This window comes from Mus pahari, chromosome 2 (genome assembly GCF_900095145.1).
Source record: "Mus pahari chromosome 2, PAHARI_EIJ_v1.1, whole genome shotgun sequence".
NCBI lineage: Eukaryota > Metazoa > Chordata > Mammalia > Rodentia > Muridae > Mus > Mus pahari.
In genome coordinates, this window is record NC_034591.1 from 106,581,844 (window position 1) to 106,600,528 (window position 18,685).

The window sequence follows — 18,685 nt, forward strand, 5'->3', positions numbered from 1 at the left end:
ATAGTAGCATTCTCTGTGGACCAAGTATTTAAACACATGAGTCTTTGGGAGCCATTCCTATTTAAACCACCATAACATGGTTGCAAGTGTTAGGGTCTGAGAATCACTGAAGGAAAACCCCAGACTCAAATAGTATGTAAAGGCAAACAACATTTATTCTGCAAAAACAACCAGCATGTGTGGGTCAACCATTCATCAAAATGATGAACAGAAGAGGAGCTCTTCTTATGCGGGGCTAGTGGAATTTTCTTAAAGGGTTAAGTAATCTCTAACATGATTAGCTAGGTGTGTGGCAGTTATATTAGTACAATTTCTGATTGCTTGCTATATTAATTTTACCATTTTTGGTCAGACATTTCAGAAACTAGCCCAATTCAGGGTTTGTTATCTCTCTTGTCCAGATGTCCCAGGAACTGACTCAGTTCTGGTTCATTCTCCCTCTAGGCCAAAAGTCAGGACCCATATTGACTAATGAGCCATTGTCTGTGACTCTCCCAAGGAGTCTTGCCTTCTTCTATAGGAAACTGAAACTTAAGGCCTAATATGGCTACCTGTTCTAAAATGAAGTGGTTTAGATCCTCTCATAAGGTGGTCCTAATAAGGTACTCATAACAAAGTGGTCAAGTCATAACAACAGGTACCCATAACAAGGTTGTTAATGAGAATTTGTAAGTGTTGAAGATTTTCTCTTAACTCAGCTAGCTTCCAAATAATGGAGACAGGGCTGTTAGATTTATTTAGCAGCTTTAAGGCACAACAACTGAGCAGTATTAATCTATTTTAATCGTCTAAACTAATCTGGCTACCTCCCAGCCAAAATCCCCGACATTGGGGACATTGTTTACACGACATTGAGACAGGAGATTCTCAGAATAAGGATGACAACCAGATATGTGAGCATGGAAATTAGCATTTGAATGAAACAAGGATAATCTTTACATAGTGCACAATAAACTTTTGCCTACACAAGGTAGTCATAGCAACAGGTGGTCATAAAAACTTCTGAAACAAAAGCATGGTTGACATTTCCTGGAACATGCAGTATAGATTCATTTGTAGTTAAGGTTATAGGTGGGGCATAGCCTAACATTTGAGAAACAGAGATTTAATCATAAACTGAAATTAACCTAGATTGTCTTTATTATAAAATGTCTTTCAAGCCTAAGGTAGAAGCAGGCTGGCTAATCATGTCCCTTTGTCTCATGTGTCCCTGTTAAATTCTTTATAGGGTCTTACCATTTTTTTTTATAGAAGGGGGGGTCAAAATTTGCAATGTATCAAAAGATACAGTGCTCATTCATAAATTATATCTATTTGATTAGCATAGAAAGAATAAAAATTTTAAGATCATATAATCTTGGTATGCCAATAGGTACTATAGGTAGTCATTTTTGTCCCTTCTGCCAGGGAGTTTCCTCTTGATCTAATATTCCAACCCTCTGTTGAGGATAAGGGGTGAGTATCATCTTCCGTGACTATGTCCTGCTGAAATGAAGACACCATTGTCAAGACCCGGGAGGGCTGGAATGTTGGTGAAAGGCCAGGGCAAGAAGCATCTATCTGGTTTGTTAACCCAGCTGAAGAGACAGGGAGCAGTCACATCAAGGGACTGTTTGCTTCACTTTTCAGTTTGTACAGCAGTTTATAGTCCACAGCTGATTTCTGAATGGTGTCCACTGGCTGAGTGGAACTCTGCCAGGACAGATGTAGACTAGCTACAGAAGTTAAAGAACTTAAGGAAACTTTTACATTTGGAGATTTCTCCTCGGGCATAGGCAAGAGCTGGGAAGCTGAGATGGTTGATTGACAAGACTACTTCTCTGGAGTCTGACCTGTGAGAGGTAGAATTAAGTTTTATGACTTTCTCAATTCCCTGAAACTTACATTATCATAGTTTGTAATCTGTACTGAAATCCACATTGGAGAAAACAGCTGGAGTGGATTCATACCTTAGAATCATAGCAAAAGCCATGGCTTTAAGTTAAAGGCATGAACACTTTCTTTTTCTGTTCAGAGGATTGGGTATATATAGGCTGGACAGAGGTGTTCTTAGAATAATGGTAAGCATTTTAAGTCTATACTGAGAAGACAGTCAGACATAATTTAAAATCATGAGCTTGTGACTGGTGGTAGGAGTCAGTATTTTAACCATTTATCAGAACTTCATTGATTAATGTTAAAACTTTGAACTTTTGAAATCTTAATATAGCAGTAGCATAGAGTAACTTGTATTTTTTCCCTAAATCATTTTAGATCCGCATAACTTATTTAGATGTTTATATCCTGAGATTTATTTTTACTCATAATAACTATTTTAATTACAATGTTAACATGTTACCTAAACTTCACTGTCACAGAAAGATATCCCATAAAAACTCAGAGAATATTCAAGTTGTGGTGAAGAGGAACAGGAACAAGTCTTTTGAAAACTTCAACACACTGGATGGAATGGCTCAAGAATTTCACCATAAGTTTTCTTCTCTTTTTCAGGAAAATATTCTGGATGTAATTTTAGATAACAAAACATGTCATGGTCCTTCACATCATACAAAGGTCAATAGTCTTGATGTTTTAAATAAAAAATACCCAGCAAAGGAAAAGGAATCAACAAACAGAAGCTGGCGATGCATACCTGCTTTCATCACAAGTCTCATCCGCACCAGGCTGTCCATCAGGCCCGAGCAGTAGCCCAGGAAGCCGATGTAGACAAGATTCCTAAGTTTGCCTTTCGCCATCTGGTGATCCCTGGAGTTAGTTGTTATAGTTGTCTCTGGTTGGAGCGTGTTCCTCCTGTGATTCAGTTAGCCTCTGTCAGCAGTCCTGGGAGTCCAGCTCTCTCCTGGGTCTCAGTGGTCAGATTACTCTCTGCAGGGAAGCTCTCCTCTAGCAGGAAAGGTGCACAGAGGCCTGGCGTTCAGATCTGCCTCCTTGCTGAAGATGTAGGCCCAAAACAGGGCCTGTCCCAGAAGATGTGTTGCCTCTGTAGTGTATTCACTCACCTGCACAGACTAGCCACTGAGGGACCCTGGACACAATATGACTCTCTCACCTGCTCTGGCAGACAGAGCCCTCACAGGTGGCCACCTTTCCTCTGGCGAGGAAGCTGCCCAATTTTCTGGAGCTGGAATCAGGGTCTGTCCCAAAAGTTAGGTTGCTTCTGTCTGTCCCGAAGCTGTGCAGCTTCTGCGGTCCACACTCTTGCTAGCGCAGACTGGAGCCTAAGCAAACCGGAGCAAAGATGGCTCACCTTCTGGCTCAGGCCTTGAGACTCCTCCCTGGAGGACACCCCTCCTCGGGTGGGAAAGGTGCCGGATGACTGGAACCAGAAACGGGATTTTCCCAGAAGCTGTGTCCCTTCTGCAGGCCGCCCCNTCCCTGGGAGTGCACCAGAGCAAAGATGGCCCTCCTACCGGTTCAGGCCTTGAGACTGCTCCCGGGCAGACACCCCTCCTTGGGCAGGAAAGGTGCCAGAAGACTGGAACCAGAAAGGGAATCTTTCCCAGAAGCTGTGACGCTTCTCCAGTCTGCCCTCTCCCCGGCAGTGCACTGGAGCAAAGATGGCTCTCCTTCCAGGTCAGGCCTTGAGACTCGAGATGTTTATATTTTAAGTTATTTTAGACCTCTATAATTTATATAAATTTTAAACTTCTTATCTAATTATTTACCATTAGACATACATAAATAGTTGATTACTGAGAGCATTCATTGCAAGGCAAGTTCCTTTAAATAGTAAAAGCAGCCTGTTTATCCATTAGAATGAAGGCTGTTCATTAGACAAATCTGTCTGTGAATTTGCTTTTTTCATCAGGTGACCTAATAGCTCTAGAAAAGCAGTCCTGGTTTTTATATATGAAATGCATCGCCCAGGAAGTTGCTGATTGCCATGGGCTGAACCCAGTCAGAGTCCCTCAACCCGAGGAGAATCAGGGTTCCGGTATTCAGGTGGGCAAGTCGCTGGTGAATGACAAACAGACACGAACACAAGAGAGTGCTGAATCTGAGTGTAATTTCTCAAAGTAAGCATCGGACTTATATTACAGAAGAAAACAAGGAAGTTAGGTGATACATTGAGGTCATCCAATTCATAATGACTCTACACAAAACAGAGAAATGCATACATAAAAGTGAACAGGAACAAGGTAGTGTTTACAACTGAGATAAAAATCAGTCCTACCTAACGTCAACTTATTCTTAGAAGCTAGGGGCAAGGGCTTTATGCCCTTGCCATAGTTCCAATTCTAGTCTATTGGTATAATCCACCTTCTCCCTAGACATTGTAAATTCCTGTATATGGGCATGATTTAGCTGTTATTCTCAGTATTTACTCTAGTTCCTTCTTAAACCACAACCCACCTTCTTTCTACTATTGTATAATGTAGTCTGCCATACATGACTGTAATGAGAATTCTAAGTTTACTTTGTCGAACTTGCACTGAGATTCTAACTCTTATCCAGTAAACTGCAATGCCTGATTTCTTTCACTATCTCTCTATCAGCATCAGAGGCATTTTGTTTGAATAAGTAACATTCTTACGAAATTCAGCGCCCAAGGTCGGATCAACTATTGACTATGATATTGGGACACTGGTGGAGGCCAGGAAGCTATGTTCAATCTTACTTGGCTATTTGTCAAATCATTCCTTGGGGGCACCTATAATAAAACAATACTGAAAGAAAGCATGCAAAACCCGTCACTGACTATTGTAAGGACATATCTGGACCACATCTGTGTTATGGGACACCAAAGACTCCAGGAGACCAGTTTCCATGAAACTTTTTGCCTCAGGACTGCGGCCAAGCTTTTGGACTTGTCATATAGACTCCACTGGAGTGGGTGTGGCAGCTGATAAACTGATAAAGCTACAGTTAGCTGTCGACATCATCAGAGATCTGAGAAGGACAAATTACATCAGGAAGTATAATCCAAATAGCATATGTATCAATTAAAATTACACCAACTTACCGCTCCCTGGGTAGATACCCTAGGCTTCTGTGGTCTTTGTGGCTTTGTTGAGGACAGAAGTAGTCGGTCTTCAGCTGTCATATAAGGCAGCATTGCATCTTCAGTTACTGCACATGACAACATAGGCCTCTGGCTGTCAGACACAGAAGTCTGAGAGATTTCCCTGTAAAGGAAGAACCTGGGATAACTGACCCACTGTGATGAAGGAGAGTAGCTAACCTAACAATGTCTACAGGGTGAGCAGAGACCTGATGTGAGGGGCAGTTTTTCTCACTGGTTAGCATCACCATAATTCAAGTAGAACTGTCTGTACCCAAGCACCTTCTTTGGAGACCTTAGTGTCACCTCTAGGAGCTGGCATTTCTGTCTATCATAGGGAGCTTTTTTCTGTTAAACATTTTAAATATTGTACTTAACAGATCTCTGAAAAGTTTTGAGGGCTGTCTATTAAGTATACCTGATTTTAAATAAACTTTACTTGTTTTTAGTTACTTGTTTTAGGTCAAACTTTGAAAACATATGCAGGAGACTAAATAAATCTCATCAGAATAAAGCATTAGTCATAAACAGGGTCCGGAGGGAGCCTGGCAACTTTACTGTCCTGGTCTTTTCATACACCATTGCAGAATATCAGTTCCTTATATGATTCAGTTCATCAAAATAGCTAAAGCTTAACAACACGAGTCAAGACATGGAAGAGCTAAGCATACATTAAGTCTCTGCTGCCCCGTTTTCAGGGTGAACACTTGAGCATAAAAGCCATGTTTCAGTTTGACATATTTCAGTTAACAAGAACAGTTAGCTGAAAGCAGACCTACAGTGGTTAAAACCTAAAGTTAGTTCATTTGGAGACTTTCTAGAATTACAGACTTTGATAGATTACATCTTTGTTTTCATTTTGGCTGGTGGTGCTGTCTAGGTGCTGAGTTTTACATCCTAAATGGTAAGATTACCTATGTGTAAATTTTTAGTTATTAACCCAGTGTTATAAGTTTCAAATCAACTTTTGTTATGACTGCCTTGTTATGATTACCTGTTGTGATGATCACCTTGTTATGACTACCTTGTAACTATGTCTTTATTCCACAAGAGGTTGTTATGACCAATTGTATGTTCTGCTTTTATAACCTCAGATATTTGCCTACCACACCCTCCAATTTGGAAACCCCATACCTCTGAGCTATAAAAACCTTATCTTCCCCACATCCAAGCCTCATCTCTTGAATCCCACCTTAAGGGGAGGCAGCATATGAACACAGATAAAAGTTTGCTTTAATTGTTTTCTTTAATTTACTTAATTAATTTGGCCATGACGATTTGCGTTGATGGTCTTTTTCCTCATACCTTTGGGATTAACATTTGGAGGCCCCATCATGATCAAAACCCCAACTCAAATTCAGAAATTCATAAGCTGGACCCTTTCCTCCAGTCCTCTGGGACTGAAGAGCTGCTTCTTAAGGGTGTACACTGTAGAGACATTCCAATGCCCCAAGGTGGACTGCCTGAATGAAGGGTCACAAAAACAAGCATCAGTCTATGGAGGCCTTCTCCTGGAAAATCTCCTAGCCTTCCAGCTTTGGGACCAATATAAAACCCACTGTTTATGTTCATGTTCCTCTATGGTCAGTGCTACATTAGGGAGTGTACTGGCTAGTTTTGTGTCAACATGACACAGCTGGAGTTATCACAGAGAAAGGAGCTTCGGTTAGGGCAATGCCTCTAACCCAAGATCCAGCTGTAAGGCATTTTCTCAATTAGTGATAAAGGGGGGAGGTCCCATTGTGGGTGGTGCCATCTCTGGGCTGGTAGTCTTTGGTTCTATAAGAGAGCAGNCTGAGCAAGCCAAGGGAAGCAAGCAAGTAAAGAACATCCCTCCATGGCCTCTGCATCGGCTCCTGCTTCCTGACCTGCTTGAGTTCCAGTCCTGACTTCCTTGGTGATGAACAGCAGTATGAAAGTGTAAGTTGAATAAACCCTTTCCTCCCCAACTTGCTTCTTGGTCATGATGTTTGTGCAGGAATAGAAACCCTGACTAAGACAGGGAGACAACCCTGTCTGACAGAAAGTACAGCTTTCTTAATTTGACTAAAAGAACCTGGGTAATAGTATTTACTCTAATTTGGTGGTATTAACAAAAACTGACATTGATGAAGGATATTATAGAAGACAAATGCAATATCTTATCTTCATCAGTTGGAAGAAGGATATTGTTAAAATATTCATACTCTCCCAAATAGTCTTAGAGTCACTACTATTAAATTTTCAATAGTGGTTTTTTTTTTTTTTTTACCAAAAGCTAATTTAAAAAAATATTCATTTTCTGTGTATGTATGTATGCCTGAGTGTATTTATGTGTACCACATGCATTTAGGAATCCATGGAGGTCAAAAGAGGTACCTGATCCCCTCGAACTAGAATCACTAAAGGTTGTGACCACTGTGCTGGGGCTGAGAACTGAACCTGGAGCCTCTGCATGAGCAGCGTGCACTCTTAACCACTGAGTCATCGCTCCATTTCCAGCTAATATTATCTTTATTTTTAAGTTGTCCCCAGGCTTACTGGAAACAACTACAAACAACTTATAGAACAGATTCAAACAGCTCCATGCCGTGTTTTGAAATTCATCTTAACTGTAGACTTTGTGACCTGCAGGCTGGAGAAGCTGCCAGAGTCCAGATGCTTCAGCACTTTCTTGGTGTCAGGATCTACCTCAGTGACCTCCTGATCTAGGGCTAAGCAACCTTGGGAACATAATTTTATCTCTCCTCTCTCTCTTTCCCTCCAGCAACTTGATGAAGATACCTCTTACAGGACCACTCTGAATCCATCCACTTCATTAGATGCGTGCCAGGGCTAGCTATCTTGTTGCAGAGTTTCTTGCTGGTAATGATGGTGATCTCCTCATACGTGCACTTGGACCAAGTACATACAGTTCTTGATGATGACCCAGGCCACCTTCTTCACAGTCTTGGTATGAACATGGCCCATTTTGGTAGGTACCCAGCTAAAAACTAGCTTAAGGAAGAAGACTCACACTGCAGTCATCACACTCCCTGGCTTCAAAATATATTGCAAAGCTAATGTAATCAAAACAACAGAACACATAGTCTAAAGCCTAGGAACAAATTTATGTTAGCTAATCATCGGTGCCAACATACAGTGGGAAAATGAAAGTCTTTAATGAATAAAGTTAGTAAAACTGCTTCACACTCAACATAATACAATATTCCTTGAGCTGTGCACAAAAATCAACTACAAATAGGTCAGAAACTCAAATGTAATTTCTGAACCTGAAATACCCCTGAAAGAAAGTATAGACAAAAAGCTCCTTAATATTGATCTTAACACTAATCCCTTAGATATGACACCAAAAACCACAGTCAACAAAAGCAAAATAAGCAAGTAAGACTACATTAAAGAGAAATGGCTCAGTGGTCTAGAGCACTGATTGCTCTTAACGAGGACCTGGGTTCAATTGCTACCACTCACATGGTGGTTCACCACCATCCATGCATCCAGCTTCAGAAGATCCCATACCCACTTCTGACTTCTGCAGGCACAGGCAAAACATTCATACATATAAAGTAGAATAAACCAAAAAAAAAAAAAAAAAAAAAACAAGTTTTTTAACAACAAAACAAAGAAGGCTTTGTACAAGCTGGTAAGTTGATCCAGCAGGCAAAGGTGCATGCTGCCAGTGCTTGAGTTTGTTCCCTGGGACTTGCATGGTGAATCAAGAGAACAATTTCCATGACTTCTCCATGCATGCTATGAACGTGGTATGTGTGCTCATGAACACACACACACACACACACACAGAGAGAGAGAGAGAGAGACTGGCAAATGTAATTTTAACATTAAAAGTCTTACATAGCAAAGGAAGCTTCTAAGAAAGTGAAAATGCAGCCTAAAGACTGAATTATTTGCCAGCTAGATAACTCCTATTTAAGGGTTAATAATATCCAAGATATTAACTCAAAAACAAGAAGTAACCCAACTGTAAAATGTACAAAGGACTAGAACAGTCCTTTTCTTCCACAACGATCATGCAAATAACACTGAAACACATGAAAAAAGTGTTCAGCATTACCAGTCAGCTCAGAAATGCAGATCCAAACCACAGTCTATCACCACTGTCTGTTAGGATGACCGCTATCAAAAAGACAAGTGGTGGCAGCTATTGGTAACACTGGTGGGAAGGAAACCCTTGCACACGGTCAATGGAAATATAAATTGGTACACCCAATATGAGAAAGGATATAGAAGTTCCTCACATTTTTAAAATATGGTGGGGGGATACACACAAACACACACATACACACACACACACACATACACACACACACACACACACACACATCTCCTAAGAAAATATTGTCTCAAAGTGGTAAGCCGTACCACATGCCACCATGTTCCATGTATCATTGCCCATAATGGCCACAGCGAGCGAGCAAATGTCTATAACTCATAGGTTATTTGCTCTGCAGTAATATGGGGGTGTTGATCAGAGAATATAAACTTTAGTTATAAGATGAAAAGGCTTGGGGATCTAGTGTACAGCTTGAGTTGTGAATGACATATTGACTAATTTGATTGTAATAAGCATTACACAGCATGTATTTGTACACCTTGTACTCTTTGAATGTATGTGATCTTTATTAATTAAATATATACAATTAGTTTGTTGCTGTTGTTTTTGTTTATGTTTTTGTTGTTGTTGTTGTTGTTAGAGTTATGGACTTACTTTGTCGCCCTGGCTGACATATAACTTCTGTGTAGACCATACTGGTCTCGAACTTGCCCCCCAAATGTTGGAAATAAAGGTATGCAATCTGATGCCCTCTTTTGGCCTCCTTAAGCACTGCACACACATGGTGCATAGACATACATGCAGGGAAAAAAAATCCCAAACACATAAAATATTTTTGAATACTGTTCCATGATTAAAATTTAATCATAACTATACACATGGTGGTAACCAATGGGTAGATTAACTGCCTTGATTATGGTGACCCTTTTTACCATTTGTCAAATCTTGAATATCTTAAATATACCAAATTTTGTCATTTATAATATAATAAGCTAGGCTGGGTTGCTGTGGTACTCAAACATAGGCACAACTCAATTGAAAGTTGTACTCCAGTAGGACCAGGCTGAAGCCTGTCACCAGCTTTGACCATGTCACATCAGTCAGCCATTGGCAGCTGAGGATAGTTCCCTAGAGAAGGTGACATCTGTGACTCATCAATGTCCCACACCCACAGCACTGGGAAATAGCCTCAGTGGTCAGTAAACAAAAATCTCTGTGAGAAACCTCAAATATCCATTACATGGTCCAGACATGTTCAAGGTCTCCTAGGAGACTCAAATGGATTCTCCATTCAGGAAATTCTGGGTCAGATGATGAAGTGACTAATACAATGACCTCCCCTTAAAATGTCAGCAAAATGAGTCAGAGCCAGGGAATCCCTGAAACTGTCCCCTTAGTGCTGCTGTAGGAGATCCTAGTGGACCCTTGAGATACCACAAGTCCTCCAGGAACTTGTGCAATGCACAAGCCCATTTCACAAGTAACTGAGGAGCAAACAGTAAACAGTAGTGTTATAGATCAAAAGTAAGATGACTGTTTTTTCTGGTGCTGGGATCAAACCTAGGGTCTCATGCTAGGCAAGCACTCTGCCACTGAGCTTCGCCTCCCAGCTCCTGACAACATTGAAATAAAGGCAGTGTGATAGGAACGGAGAGGAAAGGGTGGGGAAGGATGCTGTCCATATTAATCCACTACCGATTAATTGAGTCTGAAAATCCTCAGTGCTATGATCCCACCTAAGACCCAGGGAACTGAGGGGCAGGAGAAAGGAAAGTGTGACACTTCTTACAGGCTGCCACGTATCCATCCCTCTCCCTACAACAGAATGCTAATTTCCTTCTGTCTAGCCATGTACCCCTCTAGGAAAAGGGGCCTGGTTCCCACTGGTCAAATTTGAGTCAATTTGAACATCAAGAAAGACAGTAAATGAGGCCAGAGAGATTACTCAACAATTAAGAGCATTTACTGTTCTTAGTGAGGAACTAGGTACAGTTCCCAGCCCCAGCATGGCAGCCCATAATGTCTCTAACTCTGGCCTCTGTAGACTCCTGCATACAAGTGGTGAGTATAAACTAATGCAGGCAAGTGCATACACATAAAATAAATCTTTTAAAAATGAATGATAAAAATAATGGCTCATAATGCATTTAATATTTTTAAAAATTCACTTGTCCAATTTTAAAAGTGTGGGGGGGCACACATATTATAGAAGGGGCTCACATGTACCACTGTACATATGTGGAGGTCAGAAGAACTTATGTGAGTTGGATGTCTCTTTGCACTATAGACTCTAGGAATCATATTCAGATGGTCAGACAAGCATTTCAGCCAGTTGAGCCAACTCATCAGCTCCAAACTCTTTTTTTTTTTTTTAAAATAAAGATTTGTTTATTTTATATATGTGAGTACACTGTCTTCAGACGCACCAGAAGAGGGCGTTGAATCCTGGTACAGATGGTTATGAGCTACCATGTGGTTGCTGGGAATTGAACTCAGGACCTCTGGAAGAACAGACAGTGCTCTTAACCACTGAGCCATCCCTCCAGCCTCATCAGCTCCATTATCCCATCCTAATGAGGGAAAAGGAGATAGAAATGGGAAAAGGATGCAAACTTTCCCTTTTGAAGACTTGAACATATTTGTGCAGATGGGCACATGCATGCCACAGCAGGCGTAGAAGTCAGGAGAAAACTTGTAGACATCAGTTCTTTCCCTCTGCCCTGCGGAGTCCAGTGCTTGATATCAGGTTATTACACTGGGCAAAGTGCCATTGCCTGCTGAGCCATCTCAGTGCCCCAAAATCTCTTCTTTATAAATAAAAATACCAGCTAGTCAATGCCAAAAAAAAAAATTAAGATTTTTTTTTTTTAGATTGCCATTTTGCTACCCTCAGTGAAATTTAATGACGCTGGCACAAGTCATCAAAACATATTAAAGCCACTAGATGGAAGGTTAAGAAGCAGACCGTTCACCCAGCCTTTTAGTTTTGAAAGACGTCTTACTATTTACCAGTAAATGCTGTATTATGATGAGGAGGCCTGCTGGTCACTACTTTTACTTAATGACCATGCTTCAAAAATTCTGGGAGAAAAAAAAAAATGCGTGCTCCTTAGCGGAACTATGTGGCAAGCTGCTGTGGAGTGTTCCAGTCAGTGTGTGCCCTGCATGTACTGGGGTAGGGGGGATAAATCCCCCCAAGCCCAGCCCCAATAGATTTATTTTTAAAAGTGTGGGGGTGGGGAGGGTTGTACATGTGAGTTCAGTGCCCAGAGAGGCCAGGAGAGGGCATTGAATCCACCTCAAGTAGGTGTTGGGAATGAACTCTGGTCCTTAGGAAGACTGGTCAGTGCTCGCTGTTTGTTTGCTTGTTTGTTTTTGGGTTTTTTTTTGGGGGGGGGGTTCGAGACAGGGTTTCTCTGTGTAGTCCTGGCTGTCCTGGATCTCACTCTGTAGACCAGGCTGGTCTCGAACTCAGAAATCTGCCTCCCAAGTGCTGGGATTAAAGGCCTGTGCCACCACTGCCCGGCCATGGTTAGTGCTTTTAACAGACCACTAACCTATCTTCCCAGCCCCTTGGAAAGTTTACATACAATATAACATCCCAGAGGGTTTGTTGATGTTGTTACTGCAACTGCGATTGACACAAAGGCCTCCCACACACTAAGTGTTAACTGGACCACTGAGTGACACCCCTGGCCTCTTACATTGATTAATACTATTCGGTAATTATTCTTGAATCAACATTCATTTTCTTTTTACAAAGCTTTAATTTATACATATATGATTGTTTGCCTGGTTGCTTATATGTGTACCACATGTGCAGTGCTTGTAGAGGCCAGAGGAGAACATCACAGCCACCGGGTCTCCAGTTACAGAGGTTGTGAGTCACCATGTGGCTGCAGGGAACTAAACCTGTACAGGATACGAGACTAGCAAGGGCTCCTATCTGCCATGCCTTTTCTCCAGTCCCTCTATCTTAATTTTCTTGTTTCTGGGAGATGTGTGCCAAACTATTTAAGAATGCTGTGTCAAGAGTGTCTGCATCTTACACTCAGATGGTTCGGAGGGGAAAAGTGTCAGGAGATGATTCTAAATGAAATATATCTTGCAGTCCATTGCATTACTTCATTGTTTGAATGGGCTTGAGATGCTTTCAGAATAAGATAATAGGAAAATAAAGTTTGAACTGGGTATGGGAAACAACTCTCCGAGATGTGCTTGTTTCTTGGCCTTACATGATCTCATGACCTAGCTTTGGCCTATAAGGCTTCAGAGCAGTGTCTACTCTTGGGCAAGTTAGGGATTCTCCAAGCTTCATGTCTCTCATGTTACAAAACATTGACCAATCAAGGCCCCAGATCTAGTGAGCTCACTCATGACAAGGGTGTTTTAGAATTAGGAATTTGGCAAACAGAGTGGACAGCGCCCTGGAGTAGCCTCTGTGAGGCAGCCTGTCATGGATTGGACTCTGTAGAATCAAAAGAAAGAAGAAAGGAAGAAAGCTGATGTGGAAGCGATTAGCTTTGTCCGTTCTAGAAACTGACTGGCAGCTTCCTGCCCTAGTCAGGAGCCCTGTGGCTGCTTCTGTTGCCTCTCTCTGCTCAGTATGGCACTGGCAACCCTAGGAAGGTCAGCGAGGCAAGAAAATGGAACTCAAACTATCCAGATTGGAAGGAAGTTCTTCTCAATTCACAGGTGATGGGATCTCACAGATAGAAAACCCACAGGGATTGCACAGTTTTTCTAAACTGTCACAGGTCACAAAATAACTGGCTTCTATTTCTATATAGGAAGAACAATCCCAAACCACAAAGTGTGAAATTTTACACCCCAAAACTATACAATACTATTTCCTGGGAATGAGGATGGAGAGTGAAGGAAGTTCCTGTTTTGTTGGGCTGTATGTCTCTGTCTGGGTGCCTGCACTGTGCTGCAGTTGCCACTGTGGCTCTGTGGAACAGTTTGTAGGGGAATCTTTGGGGTGATTGAATTTTGGAGTTGTAGCGTCTAGCTAGATATTAGTCCACCAGTCTGTGTGCTGTTTGGAGCAGCTGTGGTATCAACATTTACCAGTAGTTACCATGGTAACTATATTTTATTTCCCTTCTCTTGGGGTTTGGAGGTTTGTTTTTAATGTATTTAATAATTCTTTGAGAATTTCAGGCATTTAGTTTGATCGTATTCTTTTCCCTTGCCCACCTCCTCTCAGGTCCAGTCTCTGCCCCCCTCAACTTTGTGTCTTCCTTTTTTTTTTTTTAACCCACTGAATCCAATTTATGCTGCCCTGGGTGTGTGACCACCCACTAGAGCATGGGCAACCTGCCAGTGTGCACACCATTAAAGAGAACTAACTTTCCCTTGCCTGGCAGCTATCTCAGCTGGGGGAGGACTTTGTATGCATCTCTTCCCTCCATGCCAGGGTTTTGTTTAGTTTTATATTGCTTTGTTGGTGGTGGCGGTTGGGTTTTCCTGTTGTTTTGAGACAGGATCTCACATAATTCAGGGTCATCTGGAGCTCACTCTCTAGCTAAAGGTGACCTTGAACTCCTGGGACACATGTCTCCATCTCCCAAGTTCTGATATTACCCGAGTATGCCACCAAGTCTGGCTATTTCTCTTGTTTTTTATTAATATTTCTGTTAGTATACAGAATGAGTTTTATCATGACATTTTCTTTTAAAATGTTTCACACTTATGTGTTGGGAAGAGGGCACTATTTATCAGTTATGTATAGGTCAGAGGGCAACTTGGGAGTTAGCTTTTTCTTTCCACCATCTGGGTCCTGGGGTTTGAACTTTGGTCATCAAGCTTGGCAGCAAGTGCCTTTCCTCTCTGAACCATCCCATGTCCATCACAGCAACATGTTGGTACCTATGCACCATTGTAGTTTACTTCATACTTGGCACTCTCTCGAGTCATCACTGGCCAAATAGTCCCTTTCTTGCTTTCATGACAGACAGACAAATCTAGATTTTACACAGGAGACAAAACACATTATTTTTCATTTGCTCTCCTCACACCTGTCCCCCATCTCTAGAGTCTTCCTTTCCCCTACATAGCCCTCCTTCTTCTGACATGTCATATATAAGTTTATATGTGCATGTATATTCTACATACAAGAAAGAAAGCATCTTCCTGAGTCTGGCTTGTTTAACACAATAAAGTTCAATCTACTTTCCTGAAAATGAGATGATTTCATTCTTTTTCATGGCTGATTCAAAGACCACTACATATATATATATATATATATATATATATATATATATATATATATATATATATATATTTCACATTTTCTTTATCCAGTCATCTGTTGATGGGCATCTAGATTGGTTCCTTAGCTTGACTATTGTGATCAGTGCAATAAACGTGGATGTACAGGTACCTCTGTGGTATGATAACTTAGAATCCCTTTAATATACCCAAGAATAACTGGGTTATGTGCTGTTTCTGTCTTTAGGTTAGTTTTATTTCATTTTATTATTTTCATTTATGGGTAGATGTGGAGTGGTGGTTATGTGCAGTGCTCACTGAGAAAAGGAGAGGTGGTCGAATCCCCTGGAGCTGGAGCTACAGGCTGTTGTAAGCTGCTATGGTGATGGTGTACCAAACTTGGGTCCTCTGAAAAAGCAGCAGATGCTCTTAACTACTGAACCAGCTCTCCAGTGCCGTTCTTAGGTTGGTTGGAGAGCCACCATACTAACTGCAGCATGTAAGTCTCCCCTTGCCCCTGGGTCCTCCTATCCTTGTTCATTTTCTTAGGCTAGCCATTGTGGCTGGAGGGAGGATTGTATCAATGCATTTTTATTTGCATTTTCATGGTTGCTAAGGATATTAAACTTTTAAAAATATATTAGTTGGACATTCTGTATTTTTTTTAGAACTCTTTGTTCAATTCATTTGCCTATCTAACGTTTGGTGTCTAATTTTTCGGAGTTCTTTATAGATTCTGGATATTAATCACTGTCAGGTGTATACGATTTTCTCTCTTTCGGTGGCTCTCTCTTCACTCTGCTGATCATTAACTTCGCTGTGCAGAAGCTTTTTAATGTCATGCAATTCCATGTGTCAATTTTTGTCATTATTTTCTAAGTTAGTTGGATTCTTTTCAGAACATATTTGCGTACCTGAATTTTGACATGTTCTCCCTGACAGTTTCAGAGTTTCAGATATTTCATTGAGGTCTTTGATCAACTTGATATTGGTTTTGTGCAGAGTTAGAGACCAATCTATCTCCATTCATCTACATGTGGATATTCAGGTTTTTTTTTAAAACCCTACTTGTCTAAGAAGCTGTCTTCTCTCCAATGTATGCTTTGACACTTTTGTCAAAACTTGGGTAGCTGTAGCTACAGGGCTTATTTCTAGGTCCTCTGTTCTATTCTGTGGGTCTTTGTGTCTATTTTGGGGCCTGGGCTGTTCCTGTCATTATGGCTCTGTGGTAGTTTGTGGGCAGATATAGAGATGCCTCGAGCACAGGCTTCTCTCAACCTGTGGGTCAATTCCCCATTGGGATCAAATGACCCTTTCACAGGGGTTGCCTAAGAACATTGGGAGAACACAGGTAATTTACACTACAGTACACGACAGTAGCAAAGTCACAGTTATAAAATAGTAACGAAATCATCTTATGGTTGGGGGAGTCACCACACAAAGAGCTGTATTAAAGGGCCGCAGCGTTAGGAAGGTTGAGAACCGCTGCTCTAGCAAGCCCTGTAATATCCCTTTGTCTACTTGGGCTTTTTTGTGCTTTCATAGAAATTTTAAGATTCTTTTTTTTTTCTAGTCCTGTGAAGAATGTCATTGGCATTTTGATGAATGTTGAGCTGAATCTGAAGATCTCTTTGGTAATATGACATTTCACAATTATGTTTTATTTCTCACTCAAAATGTGGATAAACAGGAAGGCAATCCTGGCTCGCAGGGCCCCCTTCGTGCTTTAACTACACCACGGGTGGGGAAACAAGAGTCCATGGTCGAGTCAGCAGAAAAAGCAAGGCTGGGAGACTGGAGGGACCACACATGTCCCTGCCACTCCTCTGGTGGGACTGGCCACACGGTCCCCCGCCTGCAGTGGCCGAGAGGAGCTCTCTGTCCTGAAGAAGGAAGAGGAAATTGACTCAGACAGTGACAGGGCTCATCAGCCTCTCGTGTCCATCGGAGAAAACAGGCCTGCAGCAGGCAGGATATCACGCACACGGAGGAGCATGAAGAATCAAAGTACAGCATTTCTGGGGCGGACTGTGTGAAGAAGTGTTTTTGTATGTTCCTGCTGAGAGCGGCCCTGTTTCCAGCAACTTCCACCTCTGGAGGATGTGTCACCTGGCCAGGGTTTTAGAAGACATTTGCTTCCGTGGCCTGCCTTTGTTCTTTTGTTTCATTGTTCAGTAATTAAGTAAATTAACAAACAAACCCCTTTATATTGAAGCCGGAGAACTTCAGGTGAGGAGTGGGTCCCTGCAGAGAGGAGGAGGCCAAATGAAGAATGCACCCGTGGAAAGAGTGGGTGGCCCCCAGGTCCAATGCCACTAGAGAGAAGGGACCGGAGGGGCTGGGCCCAGGTGGAGCAAACATCCAGCCTTCTGCAGCTGAACCCTAGCTTCCTCAGCCACATCTCTCAGTAGGGCTGACTGGAGCATCAGTCCCCCCCCCCCCCCGACACAGAATGAGACATAGTTGGGTGGGGGTGGGGCTTGTGCTTTTCAGACTGTTGAGGATGATTAATGCCTCAGTCCATGAAGTGCATGCTACCCAGGCTTCAGGGCACAACGTTCTCTCTCCACACAAAAGAAATCTTTCCCAAAGCCATCTTCTGGAGTCACGCTGGCCAGTCCCGGTCACACACTTTACCCCTAAGCCTGACCGTGCCAGAGGACCTGAGAGGGCTATGGTTGCTTGAGACTATCATCATTCATCCCTTACAAAGCCAGCCCACTCCACCTTTGTTTACAGCCCTTTTCTCCAAGCCCCGATAAGCCCCCATTTGCACAGCCATCTGTTCCTGCCAAGGCTGGATTGTTAGCTGTTTGCTGTGTATGCAGCGGGAGTGTGCTGCGTCTGCGCCAAGTGGGTGTGCGTGTATGTATGTGTGCGCGCCTGTGTGCGTGCACACAGGCTTGTGCGCCAGGCGCTGCAGATAAGGAGTAAGTCAGATCATACAATGAAGCTGCTCAGTCCATTGTTTCAAATCGGTGTGCTGGGGTCCCCACCTGCTTTCCCGGAAAACCAGGAAATGCTCAGTGCAAGACAAAGCCTCCAGATGGGAGGAATTAGCCAGGCGGGTGTTAGTGGCTCAAGCAGAAAGTCAGGAGCAACTTCCTTGGCTCCAGTTTCCTTTTTTTTTTTTTTTTTCCTTTCAGAGTTTTAAGCTTCAGCTTTGATCCTGGATTTGACTGTTTAACCAAGTGGATGGCTGCTTAGCTGAGCTCTGGAGGGCCAGCTTCCCCTGGACTGTGCCTCAGGAATCACCTTTCAGAGCACTCCCAGACAGGGATGCCTGGGTGTGGGAGAGCACAGGAACATAAACGGCCGGCTGAGAAATTTCAGGGAAAAAGAGAAGTTGGCTTGATAAAACAAATGGGCTCAGAGCTCCCTGAGATTGCTGTGAGCCTGGCTTGTTCAGTCTGGACTCT

The 18,685-nt window shown here is 42.3% G+C and overlaps 1 pseudogene; it reads right to left on the bottom strand.

Moving 5' to 3' along the window:
* Nucleotides 1-7,555: 7,555 nt before the first annotated feature.
* Nucleotides 7,556-7,951, bottom strand: LOC110317293 (annotated as a pseudogene).
* Between the last annotated feature and the right edge of the window lie 10,734 nt (nt 7,952-18,685).